This window comes from Camelus dromedarius, chromosome 15 (genome assembly GCF_036321535.1).
Source record: "Camelus dromedarius isolate mCamDro1 chromosome 15, mCamDro1.pat, whole genome shotgun sequence".
NCBI lineage: Eukaryota > Metazoa > Chordata > Mammalia > Artiodactyla > Camelidae > Camelus > Camelus dromedarius.
In genome coordinates this window covers 4,466,011-4,480,694 of record NC_087450.1, presented here as the reverse complement: position 1 = coordinate 4,480,694, position 14,684 = coordinate 4,466,011, and the positions used below count along the sequence as shown (strand labels likewise).

Sequence of the window (14,684 nt, the reverse complement as noted above, 5' to 3'; positions counted from 1 at the left end):
TGTTGAAACCTATTAAAGAACATGAAATGCACTATGTAAAATCACCACGCCTGCAGTGACTGGCACATCTGTCTTGATAGCAGTGCAGTCAGCCCCCACCATCCCGTGGCCCTGAGCTCCTTATGCTGCTAAGAGAGCACGCTGCCACCTCAGATGGAGAGAAACGGTGAAAGCGTTTTCTGAAATCTACAGCACTGACAAAACATAACTGACAAATCCCAGGCTCCTTTGAGGCTGTCATTTTCTGTTTCTGGCCTACACCCGTCAATGAGCAGAACCACCCCATTCCCGAGCCATGGGACTCACGTGGGAAGCAGTTTTGGAGAAATTTCCAGGTATAGAATGTAACCAACTATACATAGAACTCTGAAAAAAGAAAAGATGCAATACTCTGATTTTGGAAGAAACTCAAAATATTCTCCTAAGCCTTAGTAGCTGGAAAGGCTGGGCATCTCCTAAGCCACTTATTTATTTCACAGCCAGTGAGCATCTCCCACAAACCCTGTTTCCCTGTGTCTGCTGGGAGCCTCAGGCACACTGTTGCTGTCGATCTTATAAGTCACAGGCCTGAGGCGTGTGTCTCACGCCTGCAACTCTCACACAGGCTCGCCTCCTAGCCTCACTGTCTGAACTTGGCCCCATTTTCTCACCTGTTTATTTGGTATCTGTTCTTCTGTAAGCTGCCTGAAATGCTTTTTGGAACAAGTCAGAAGAATCAGTGGGTAGAGAAATGGACAGATGGACAGGTGAGAGTTGGGGAGACAGAGTGACTCCAAGAAAAGGGGAACAAAGAAAATTTCCTATGCAGAACCCTCTTCTAGTCAGGGAAGAAAACCACCACGGAGAAGAGTGAAGAGGCAGGTGGCTTAGGACTGTTTCCTGGATTCCATGAAAAGTCACACCAAGAGATGAGAGGGTAGAACTATAAATAATAAAAGAAAAAAGCATGCATGCTTGAAAAATATATCTACAATATGTACTTTCTAAAGAATAGATTCAAATCAGCACGGCCCAATAACACAATCCTTGGGTATTTACAGAAGTGAGAATCCCATCTCCAAACCACAAGGCATCCCTTCGGAGCACTAAGAGTCTACACGGGACGGTCATAAAGCTGTCATCGCAAAAGCGATGCTTTCCTGCCCTTACGAGGAATGAGCAGCTGTGCTCGGGCTGCCCACGCGCGCCATTTACACCCCACAGCACCTCTACGGGAGAGGGACGCCTAGCGAGCCCCATCTCTGCAGGACAGAAAACAAGTCTGGGAGAGGCTAAGCCGACCTACCAGTTCTCCATCTCACAGGACTGGTCACTCCAGAGCAGGACTCGAACTCGGACCCACGTTTGTAACCGCAGTACTACCGTGATTTGTGTGCTTTTTGTGTGTATAATACATTTGTTTCCGGCATGAAAGGATATTTAACAAATGTTCGGTTGTCTTGTCTATCTCATTAGCTCACAATCTTTATATTTTTGAATTGTACTCTTTTCCCCTGGAGAAAGGAACGGAAAGAGCGGGGGTCAGAATTAGATGGGGCTCCATTCTTTATCTGTTACCTCATCTCATCCAGTCCCCAACCAGGGAGAAGGTGCAAATGTTCTCTTCATCTTTAAAGAGAGAGCTCCACTGATGGTGACTTACTCAACTCCAAAACCAAGTCTGGGGGAAGGGCACAGACAGCAACCAGAGAAGTATCACCCGTAGGAAGGAGAAAAGAGCTCAGGGTGTCAGCCTGATTTAATTTCAATGGATAATATAATACCACAGACTAAAAATACTAGCATGCAGTGAATTTGCTATTTCTTGACATCTAGCAAGTTTTCATAGCCCGCATGAAACATTATCGTGAACTAGTTAAAGGAAGAGTCCACACTCAGGGAAAATCAATGCCACAGGCAGGCTGAAACCGAGGCTGGAGGAAAGGAAGAGAAAAGGCATAGTTAAGAAGAGGGGAAAGTCTGGGAAAAAGACATCATCACAAGGACTCTCCAGCATCATCCAGCTATCATATAATCATTCATTCAAGAGAGAGTTACTTAGGTCCTATTTTGTGCAAGATTTTACACAGGGCAAAGCAAGAGTGCAGCATACATGGTGGCAGCAAGTGGCGGGGCTATAATACAATTCTGATCCTGGTACCTTGCACAATTGTACTCAGTATAAAGGCAAAAAAATAAGGTAAAATAATACTATGTAAACTCTACGCATTGTTGAAAAAAATTAAAGAAGACCTAAATACCTGGACAGACACACCACGCACATTCCTGGATCAGATGACAGCGCTCTTGGGATGGCAGTGCTCCCCAGAGTGATCTGTATACTCAACGTGGTCTCGATCACAATCCCAGCGGGCTCCTCTGCAGTAACTGACTAGCTGCTGCTACTATTCATATGGGAATTCGAGGGACTCAGTAACCAAAACGTACTTGAAAAAAAGAAAAAAATGAGAGGACTTGTAATTCTCAATTTCAAACCTTACAACTGTATCTCCAGGTGAGATTAGAGGCCATTTTTAAGTTATTACTGGGTTTATCCTTATTTTCAAAATTCTCTACAATGAATATACCTGTTAGAATAAGAAAAATAAAAAGAAAGGTATCTTGTAAAATATGCACAGTGATTCATTCATTGGGAAAAAAATTATTTTAACTATAAAGAGGTAAACAAATATCTAGTGAAAAAGGACTACTTAAAAACAAGTGTGCATTTACAATTTTCATAATTTGAAAACTGAAAAGCACAAAAACATCAAGTTACTAGGGAGACTAGTGAAACATATTAATAGTTATTTTCAAAAATTCTAATTGAACAATGAAAACTCAAGAAAGGGAAAATTGTGATTGACACCCAAGTGCAAACACATGGAGAGCAAACGCCTAGAAATCACAGTTCCTTTAAATCTGCTTCTAACTCAATAGGAGAGGAAATTCCTCACTTAGGGGACAGTGGAATCCCATACATAAGACAGGATACACAGTACAAACTGCAGTAGTATCGGGAGTGAATTTCTTAGAATTCTAATGTTACAACATTGCTGAAAAACTATAAAAACACTGACAGACAGATTAAAACACACAGTCATATATATTATATAGAAACATATGAAGTCTGCTCCCATGTTGCATAGAAATACAAACATATTTGTTCATTTATAGGCACTGATTACTTTATCACAGATAGAATATTTCAAATAAAACAAAAAATCAATAATACACTCCTCTTGTCAAATCTACTTGATAAGTTACTCTGCTATGCAACCATAATGTGTTTAAGATAGATCTAAAATTAGTGAAAAATCTTTGTATGGTTTCTTGAATTGTTCTCAAAATTCCAAGCTTAATATTAAAATAGATCTGAGCAGTATTTCTATATTATCTTTTCCCTTGTGAAATGAACAACACAGTCTGTTGTCAAAATTCTGTCCTTACAATGATTCACGAGCACCGTTTCCTAACAAAACTGCTGAACAGCAAGGCACTATCCAGACACTGTGACCAAATAAATGAAACACAAGGAAGACAGTGACCCTATCCTGGAGGGCTTATAATCTGTGTCAACAGAGGGTTTTTATTTGATTGGTTTGATTGGGTAGCAAAATAAAATCAATCAAGTACTTTCTGCTTTTAGCATTCTGTAAGTCATGACTGTTTTTAGTGTCATGAGAAGGAAAGACTTAAGCATGACTTGATTAGGTCAACTAGCAACAATCATCACTGGAGAGTGAGTAATAAAGAAGTTAACTGATAGAAATACTTCTGACTACATGAAACCTAAAATAAATCTACACTGATATCCGAAAGGAAAATGAGGAGATGAGGTCCCCAATGAGAAAACAAACTAACAAGGAATCAAAAAAGGAAAGACGTTTTCATTAACGATTCCAGGCAGTAGTGGAGCATAGTGGTGAGGATCACAGATGTTTGGGACGAACATGAGTGCCTGAACTCCCACAGCACTGGGTAGCTGTGAAACTGATATTTCAGAGAAATTTTCTGCATCTCAGTCTTCTATCCATACACTGGGGACAACAACCGCACCCATCTCCTAGAACGGTCCTACGAATTAAGTTATTTTATATATAAAATTTTAAATAAAATACCTCAGATTTTAAATAATACCCCAAAAGCACAAGGAACAAAGAAAACAGAGATAAATTGGAGTTCATCAAAATTTAAAACTTTGCTTCAAAGGGCACCATCCAGAAAGTGAAAAAACAACACACAGGAGAAATTTTTTTCAAATCATTTATCTGATAAGGAATTTGTATCTATAAAAAAAAAAGTACCTCCTACAACTCAACAATAAAAAGGCAACTCAATTAAAAGGTGAATAAAGGATCTGAAATGGTATTTTTCAAGGAAAATATACAAATGGCCAATAAGCACAAAGAAACGATGTTCAATATCTTTAGCTGTAAGGGAAATCAAGTCAAAATCACTAGGAGAAACCGCTTCACACTCACAACAATAGCTTATAATAAAAAAAAAGTGTAACAAGCACTAATAATGACACAGAGGAAGCGGAGCGCACAGCCCTTTCTGGTGAGGACGTAACACAGCGTGGCCACTTTGGAAAACAGCCTGGCAGGTCCTCAGAGAGTTGAACATTTGGTTTCTGAATGACCCAGCAACTCTGCTGTCTGGGCACAGACGTAAGAGAACTGAAAACAAATATCCACATAAAAACTCCTACAGGAATATTCATGGCGACATTACTCATCACAGCCAAAAAGCAGAAACAACCCAATTGCCTATCACCTGATGAATGGGTAAACAGTGGGGCCCAGCCATACAGTGGAATATTAGTCAGCAATAGCAAAGCATAGAGTACTGACCCAGGCCACAACGTGGACAAACTTTGATAACGTTACTCAGTGTGAAATAAGTCAGTCACAATAGACGGTTAAACTTACATGAAGTGACTCGATTTAAATGAAATGTCCAGCACAGGCAAATCCACAGAGAGAGAAGAGTGGCTCCTTGGGGCTGGGGGAGGATGGGGAAGATGGGAATGACTGCTTATGCATACGGGGCTTCCTGTTGGGGGAATGAAAATATTCTAAGATTAAATGGGATGCACAATTCTGGGCATAGAGTAAAAACGACTGTATATTTAAATGGTTGAATTGTATTAAAACTGGTAAGAAAAAAAGCACCTCGGGCCAGTACCTTCCCTAGTAAATGCAAATTGCTAACTTTTATTAGAGGAAGAAGAAACTGCCCTCAGCATGAAAGTAGGAGATAAGCAAATGTGAGTTAACCGAAATTGGACAAGAGCATTTCACTTGAAACAGTTGCTGAGTGTACACGAAATATTCAGAAATAAGAAAATCTGTTTCACATCAGGAAGAAGCATTCTGCTTCAAATGCAGATCAAGGATTCGGCAAGGCCAGCTGCTACAAATGACCAGAGAAGAAACCTGGTTCTTAAAACAAGCACCAGAGCCAACAAGGAAATGGTGGTGAGGAAAGCAGGCGGCCGAATATCTGGAACAGTTTGCTACAAATAATTTCTCCACTGAAAATTTAAAAATAAAATGAAAGTGATAAAATTCTCTGTTGACCTCACGTGAATGGGCTTCCTTCGGTGCTCGACTGTTCTGTAACCCCGATTGAGAGACTCAGGAGAATCAGCATGTCTCCTGGGAGTCCCCAAAGGACTGCCCACCAGCACGCTGACCACCATCACATCTACCAGGGTTGAATTGCAGAGAAGAGACCAACTTCTGAAAGGCACAGGAAATGTTGACAAGGGAAGAAAAAGCTGCAGTCAGTCCTGGGACAGAGGCCCTCTGAGCAGAGGCCAGAAGGCTGCAGGTGAACTGCAGTGGCCGTGGGACAGGAAGGGACCATGGGGAGCATATCTCAATTCTCTCCTCTCTCTCCATCGGGTAGGAGAGATAAACCTGCATCCTTCTCACCTGGAACTGTGGGTTGGCTGGCAGAATTCTTACCGACATGGAATGATTATTCAAGTCTCTGTGGAAAAAGTCAATAAATCGAGAGGGAGTAGGGAGCCAACTCCACGAGCCTCTCAATTGCACCCTTATTTATTGTGTATAATCAAAGGAAAAATTCATTAACAGTTGTGTGATAGTAATAGGAACTTCGGGAAAGACAGTATGAAGCAGAGATTGTAGAATACACAATGAGTACAAAGGATTAGTGTATCTTTAGGGAAGTCATGGTGTGAGGGGAGCAAGATACATTTTTAGACATGTGAATTACAAAGCAGACCACCAGACCAGCCAGGTCCTTGTTCTGTGGATCATAGACTATCTAACAGCACACAAGCTCAGCGTTTATAGCTGAGGGCCTCGGTCCTTGCTTTGCAACCAGCAGAGTGCTATCTAAAAGCTCAACTATGCAAGCAAAGCATTGTCTCTGCTTTTTAAGGCAAGGAGACTGGAGTGAGGATGTACAGGCACTTGCTTGCAAAGCAGTTTTTAAGCATATATTTTTCTTCTTAAAGTTCACAGGAGGCTGGAGTGTGTTACAATTTGTTAAACCAATCATGGGGTCCCACATGGAACCATTATGGAGGACACCCTAGGATGACAAATCCTGCCTCTGGGTCTTTTCCTGCCATCTTCAGCCACTCTAGCAGGGTCTAGGCACATCCGTGAATAACGATCCTACAGAACTACCCACAGTCTTAACTCCTGGTGCTTGAAACTTAATTTTAGCTCTACACAACTTACCGTAGAAAAGTTTCAGAAATAAAAGATATAATATTCCTTTTATATCTCATCATATTACTGATTTTTCTGATTGCTCTAAGTTGCTTCTACTTGGTAAAGCACATAATTCTGCAGGTGAATTCAGTAATTTCCATTGGGCATATCTAGCCATTTTGGGCTCTCTAACTTCTATTGGTCAAATACCGATACACTTAATTGATTTCTTTGTTTATCAATTTCAGCCGGGAGGAGAGGGAGTGTCACTCTTTTCCTCAGCCCACCCTCAACCCTTTTCTCATCAACTCAGGCCTCCTGAAAACAAAACAAAGGATTTGTTTCCCTTCTACTCTTTCCACAAAAGCAACAGGAAACATCAGCCTGGAGAAAGAATTCAACACAAATGTTAAAACAAAAATCTATAAACCTGGAGCAACTCCATCTCCGAATCATGATACACAATGACATGAGAGTAAGTGTGTCAGGCACAAAGCATGCGTGAGCCTGACCACCTGATTTCTATTCTTCAAAGGAAGGAAGGTTTTCATATTTTTTATTATCATACTTTGTCATTGTTTCTGATTATGCCAAAAAATAGTTTATGAAAGAATTATGCACTGCAATAACAGATTACTATTGTATCAATTATAGAAGGCATTCAGAGGGGATAGGAAAAGCCACCTCTGTAAAAAATGCAAAATTTCTTCCCCTGTTAAGAACACGTATACAAAATGCAACAGAGAATTCAAATTCTTGTGGAGAGGAGCAAAAGCCACAGAACCAAAGCAAAGTCAATAGAATGAGTTAATTCAGAATTCACTGGACAAACATGCTCAATGCATTCAAATAATTTTAAAGGCACACTGCAAACCATTCACTTAATGATCTGCAGGCTAGAGGAAGCATTTCCCGCTTTAACAGACAACAGAAATCAATAGGGTGCCCCAACAAACAAGGACCAAAGAACAATCAGGTTTTTAACAGCTCTGATAAATCAGCATGTTCTAAAGATCAAAATCCAGAAATTTTAAACATTCATTCACACCACAATGAAACAAGCACTTAAAAAAAAAAAAAAAACAAAGAAACTAAGCACATAGATCATGTACATAGATCAATGAGGACTTCATGTACCGCTGGAAGAACAGGCTATAGCCTTCTACTTGAAAAATAAAACTACTTTTAATGATAACTGCTAAAACACATTTCATCATTCATGTTGCCTTGAAAAATCTGAGGCACTTGTATCTGATCAGAAAAGCAATTCTGGGTAATAGTAGGTTACAATTCAGTGCCAGTTTGCTTTAGAAGAAAAGAGAAAAAAAAGCTACTGTTTCTCATATCCTGCACAAAGTGTGAAGTGTCTCCCTGCCTCTTTCTCCTCCCGTTTTCTGAGCTCATGCTCCCCAACCCTTCTGAAACAAGTATGAGAAACTCTTATTCCCACCAATATGCCAAATGACAAAAGAATATCAATTTATTTGTGTAAATATATGCCTATACCTTGAACTGTAGGAGAAAGGTATCAGAAGTCCATATGAAACTTATTTCTAGATTCCTGAAGTCACACACACAAACGTTCACACAGACACAGACACATACCCCCTGGATTACTGGGCACTTCACAAGTTTAGGAATTCCAACTTCTAGAAGATAACTTTGTAGTTAGTTTAAAATACAAATCTGTCAGCTTTTGAAAGCCTTGATCATCTGCTAAACCATCCAAATATCAAAGAGATCCAATTAGCTTTCTCTGTAGAATGTAATTTCACTTGATGGCAAAACAGACCCTAAGAAGTACTGGATCAAAGATTCGTGTTTATCACTACCTATGATCGTTTTTAAGCACATTAACAGATTCAGAAATGTATGTCTCAACAACATTTATTCTTATTGAAAAAGCATACGTGTTCAACTCTCTATACAGTGACTAGGTCCCATGATGGTGTTTAAGAGCTATTTTGTGTATTGAAATATTTATTTTCAAGTGCAGACAAGGAGGGTGTGTATTACTCAGTTGTAGAGCACCTGCTTAGCATGAACAATGTCCTGGATTCAGTCCCCAGTACCTCCAAAAAAATAAATAAAAATAAGTGCATATTTAAAAATAAGAATAAAGTTATATAAAAAAAAAAGCAGACTAAAAAGCACTGCAATCTATGTGCTACAATTATAGTAAAAAAAAAGTGTTTCTTTCAAATATTGACTATATGCCAATCACAGAGACAATCACAAATCACACCTGATAACCATCACGTGTGATTCTCAGCAACACTACTAAGTAGACATGGATGAGAATCCCGGCACTGCGGATGAGGAGACGGAGCTCGGAGGAGCTGCGGACCCTGACCGTCCTGCTCCCCGTGACACCGCGTCTACCCAGGGCAAGCTCTGACAGACCTGCTCTGAGGGGACACCCAGCTGCATGGAACCTTGGGGCATTGGGGAGTCGCAGAAAACACTAAAAATTGTTCAGTGAAAAACCAGCTCAAATATATTACACTTTGCCACATCCTTTAAAAAGGGAAAATGACTGAGACCTTTTTGATGCCTCCGTGTCCTTTCTGCCATCATCAATTATTTGCCCTCTCAGGGTGACCAGTGATGAACTGGACCCCATATGAAATGCACTCATATGGAAGAGCTTTTAAAGTTATTTTAAGAAGTTTGTAAGACCCTGTCTATGCCTCACACAGGTGGTCATCCATCACTTCTCACCGGTGTGGACGTACCACCTGAAATCACTCCTTTCTGCTTTTTAAAATCCCTTCATCTAATCCAGGCTTTTCAACAGCAAAGAAGCACCTCAACCACAGACACTGGACAGCTTTTCACCAAACGGACTCGAACAGCCCATTGGACTACCTGGAAACCCTTTTCTTCTATTAAAACCACTTCCAGGTACTTCATCATTTTCTGATTGGTGGACTTGGCCTCTGACTGGCCTACTCAGAGAGCTCCCAGCCTCACATGCGGGGGTGGGAGAGGACCCTGCTGTTGGGGGAAATCATTGAGGAAGGCGGACATACTCCCGCCAGGTCTGCAAGGGTAGAAGTGCCACAACGTGCTCAGAAATTATACCGTCATCACCCCTGGGCTCCCATGGACTTGTTTCACATTAACCAAACTCATGACACACTGATGAAAGAAAACCAGAAACTTAACTTATTAATGTAACAGAAGACGTGAAACTATGAACCAGACTGAAATATCAGAGTTCAACCATGAGTACATTTTCTCAATGGCCTAATCACGGGGAGGCAGTCACATGGCAAGCATGGACAGAAACAGAGCAGGAAGGGTTTCTAGATTAACTCAATGGACTAAATTTCTGTTATAAGAACTGATCTACTGCCTGGAAAACAAATAACGCCAATCACGATGCACTCTCTGTGGACAGTGGCCAAGACATGACTATGAGCATCTGTGTAACTCTCCTTTCCCTGTCCTTTCTGGGCTAACATATGCACAGAGGTACAAAGATTCAGGGATGCAGATAACTCTAAACACCCAAAGCCCATCTCTGGGAGCCTCAAACCAGTAAGCCAGGGTTTAAATACCAGCTCTGCCACTTACTATTTCTGTGATTTTGGCCAACTTACCCTCTGTGTGCCTCAATTTCCACACTGTAAAACTGGGATAACAATCAAACCTTCCTTACTCGCTTGTTGAGAAGATTGAAGGATTCATTTCTGTAAAACTCTCAGAAAAGAATGTAGCACATTTTGGGTGTTCAACAAATGTCAACTTAATATCAAAGTGATTTACAAGTCTCCCTTCTAATCATCTTATGTGTTTCCTGGCTAGTCTAAGTCCCAAAGAAAATCCTTATTTCTCCTTTTATAAACTCTTGGGGAGGACCCTTCTCTTCCATCCCACCACCTGTTTAAACCGAGGGAGGGAATGCCTCCTAACCACTCCTCTGGGCCATGGAGAGTGCTTCTCCATTCACACCCCTGGCCCCTGGCCAACAGATAGCCCTCGTCACACTAACAGAGTGAGGTGTGAGTCCGGGAAGACAAGCAGGGCATTTGAAACCCTTCCTTTCCCTCCAGTGTTGATCACCATTGGGAAGCACTTGGGATGCTCGGCTCCATGGCAGGACAGCCTTGTGCATGAATGGGCAGGTCCTCTCAAGGGAAGGTTCGCTGTGTCACAGAGCTACATGGGACAGGGTGAGTCTCTAATTCTGGGACACAGTATCATGACACGCATTTTCCCACAGCCCTGAAGTTCATGGAGAACGTGGCTTCATCAGTAACAAATAAGACATTTATCGCCTGCCTACTCTTATGTGTCATCTCTCAGTTGGCCTCTGGAGACAACATGTGTATAAGTATTGGATCCCTTTAAGCCCCAAAATATATGAAGTAACAAAGAATTCTGTGGCTTAACGTTGGTTCAGGGCGACTGTGTAACAGTTCTGACTCTGCTGATGCTTAATTATGGGTATAGGAACTAAGGAACCTCCTCAAATATCTCTCAGCATAAAACCAGCTTTTCTTATATTCCTGTTTCTTAGTAATTGCCAAAGACTCTCAAATGATGGCTTCACACAAAAAAGCAGCTAAAGTTTATGAGCCCTCTTGACATACCCACTGTGGTAAACACTTTGCATAATTTCTAATTCTCACAATTCTGCAAAGCAGATACGAGCGTCCCCATCTCACAGACGAGGGAAAAACTCAGAGCAAACTGACTCAGGCTCACGTGGCTCAGTGGCAGCACGTTCACGCAAACCCAAGACAAAAAACTACACCCCTTCTTATATGTACAAAATCACCTCCCAACAAATGATACACAGCTGCTGGGTCAATACTCAGGGAACTCAGTACACTTTTCAGCTTTAAGGTGCTCCAGTGGCCGCTCTTAGCTGCTTTATAAAATTCCGGCTCACTGGTTGCTAACACTGGAAGAAAAGACCGATTTTGCCATTGTTTGCACAGCAAGTCTGAAATGTTCACAGCGAGATGACAGAATAAGTCTAAGACATAAGCAGAATAATTTTTCCAGGTAGACAGACACAATGGACATTGTGCTATTCTGAAGCACTAAGCAACGGAATCAAAACAAAATAACATTTGTTAAGCCTTCTTTTGCAAAAGGAATATTAAGACTGTTAGAAGGTGCAACAGCGCCACCTATGGCTAAAATGACCTTCCAGGTTGCCGGGAAAGATGCAACACAAAAATTGCCTGTAGGATCAGAAAAGAGAATCAGATAACTAAAAGCTTATGTAGCACATACTGCACTTTGCTTCGGGGGAAGGGAAGGGTATTTAGTATTTAATCTGATATTGCTAATACTCCTGAATATAAACAAAAGACTTAGGTTCATGGAAACTCATCTTAGAAGAGGAAAGAATCCAGTCCAGCCACTTCATTTTACAGGAGGGGAAACTGAGACATGGGTTCTGACCTGCAATCGGCAGCAAAGCTCTCCCAGGCCTCATGTCTTGCACTGTAGCATAAACCAACAGATCTGTACTAGGCCTATATTCATAAAAGTCACGTTTGTATTTTTCCAACATTAGGTTATCTAAGTATCTTGCAAAATAATTCTCAAAGAGCCAGGATATCATACAAGATTGATGAAATACAAAAACATTTATTTACATAATAAAACAGCATGAGCTTTATTCTATTAAAAAAGTGACTTGTTAAATCAATGTTTTGATATTTTAAACCTGTTAAGAGTGCAGGAAAAAAAATCAAAATTTTGCTTAATCACAAAAGAGAGAAGCTTATTCCCTGAAAATGATCAATGTGGATTTTACTAAACTTAATGAATCTGGTCAGAATCCCACGAATTTAAATGTCTGTGTGGATGGTTACACGGCAACATGAATTCTGAGTTGTAACAATACATATTCTGTGTAAATAATATTCAAGGTCGTCTGATTAAGGCAATTTAACTAGTCCCTGTCTCACTAGTATGATACAGATTTCATTAAAACTTCATACTACACTAAAAAAAAAATGAATCCTTGTTACTTTAAACCATATTCAAATATATCATATATATGAATATTATAAATATTGAATATGCATCAGAAATAAGCGACACTCTTTAGTATTCAGAGTTGATCCTTCTAAAATATCTATCATTCTGACAGCACATTTTTATTAAGCACCTCTTGGGTTCTTTGTATACAAGGCGTCTAACTCTCACAGTCAGACAAGTTAAACGATATTACTCAAATTTCACAAATAAGGAAATGTACTTAAGCCATGAAAACAACTTACATATTCACCATCAAGAAAGAAAAGAGTAAAGATTTTACTTATAATATTCACTGACAATCTTTTCTTCCATATTAAGACTACATAAAACCAATTCAGTCTTTGTAAGTATTTCTGTCAATAAGGGCCACTAGAGAAAAGCAAGTAACATCATTAACAGTGGTTGGACTTTCAAAGCCCACTTCTCTTTGGCACTATAATTGTTTTTAATGATTTTTTTTTTGTGCTAACAGACCACTAAATTAAAAAAATTAACTTTTTAAGTAATTACCTGAGAATTAAACATTTGTGAAAATGTACAATTTTAATATATGACACTCTGTCTCACATTCTCACTGGTGTCTCTCCTTTGAAGGCCTCATCAGGCTGAGATCACAAAAATCGGCCATTTATGGAGTCACAGCAGTTCGGGTAACCACTCAACAGGAGGCTGATTAGAGGAGCAATTAAGAATGCATCCTGTGCAGCCTGGGTTCCAGCACCGAGCTAGCCACCGCCAGCTGGGTGTGATTTAGGACAAGCTGCTCCATCTCTCAATCCCTCAGCTGCAAAAAAGGAGACACTGATACCTACCCTCAAACACCTGCTATGAAGTAAAACATGAGGAAAGCATTTTAGTGTTAGGTAGGTGTCCACTCAGAGCGAGTTTGGTCATTATGATGATGAGGATGGCTGTTAATAAATTAAGCTAGACCAAAAAGGAGAAATCACCTTAAAGGAGAAACATTTTAATTCAATCAGCATTTCCTTTTGGATGGATTGCAGAAAGTTCTATTGATGTTTTTAATAAACCAAGTTTTGTCCATTAATTATAGATTTACAGGTTCATGGACAAGTCTCCAGAAAAAGAATTAGAGGCCTCTAACTTCTGAATACTAAGAAAGTAAATTAAAAAAAAAAATCATTTGGGAGATTATACCTCATTTGGGAGAGTATGTGCTTAGCATGCATGAGGCCCTCACTTCAGTCCCCAGTAACTCCATTTAAAAACTTTCTTTTTTAAGAAATGGAGAATTAAAGCAAAAAGATGGAGGAATACAAAATTTTTTAGAGACTCATCTCAGATTTAAGATGGGGAGAAAACATCCATTTCTCAGAGGAAATCTTGAGAACTATGTAAACAGGATCTGAGATGTCTAGTCTTCTAACATTATTCATGAATTCATAATACCAAGTCTTAAAACTACCTGATAACCCACAGAGGTGATACTGATCTTAACACCTGCCAACACGGATCGAGCTCCCGCTAGGACTGCTCTGTTCTGACATCTCTGCTCCTGAGGCCTGACCAGGCTGAGAGCACTAAATTCGGTCATTCATGAGCATCTCGTGTAAGTCCTCCATGTGTGCTTCTAACTCTCCCCTCACCAGCCCCTCTGAGGGAAGCACTGTTATCATCATCCCCACCCGCAGATAAGGCCACTGAGGCACAGAGACTAAACCTTTCCAGGTCACATTGGCATTAAAGGACGTCTGTATTTCTGCTGTTTTCCTTTTGACAAGGTAATCTGAGATATCAATTCAAGGGAGACTGTTAAATAGTCAAGTCTGTCAGGTCTTCACCTCAAAGAGCAGATACTATAAATTCCTGATGTAGGATGAGGCTGCCGCCACAAACTGACTCAGCTTGAAATTAATATCCAAGATGAAGCAGCGGATTCATGTAAATATTCACGACTGTCAACTCCGCTCTCGGGTCTGGGCCCTTCACTGCCTGAACGGGGGTGAAATCCCCACCCGTGTCAGGGAGGGACGCGCAGCTCTT

At 40.4% G+C, this 14,684-nt stretch overlaps 1 long non-coding RNA gene across 2 annotated transcripts in view; it reads right to left on the bottom strand.

Annotated features, from left to right (window-relative positions):
* Positions 1-1,274: 1,274 nt before the first annotated feature.
* The window catches only part of LOC135323028 (uncharacterized), a 53,032-nt gene continuing 39,622 nt past the window's right edge, over positions 1,275-14,684 (bottom strand). For both annotated transcript variants that reach the window (XR_010384112.1, XR_010384111.1), the window contains 2 exons: positions 2,241-2,426; positions 1,275-1,493 (listed from right to left, as the gene is read on the bottom strand). This is a non-coding gene — a long non-coding RNA (uncharacterized LOC135323028). The remainder of the gene's footprint in view (positions 1,494-2,240; positions 2,427-14,684) is intronic.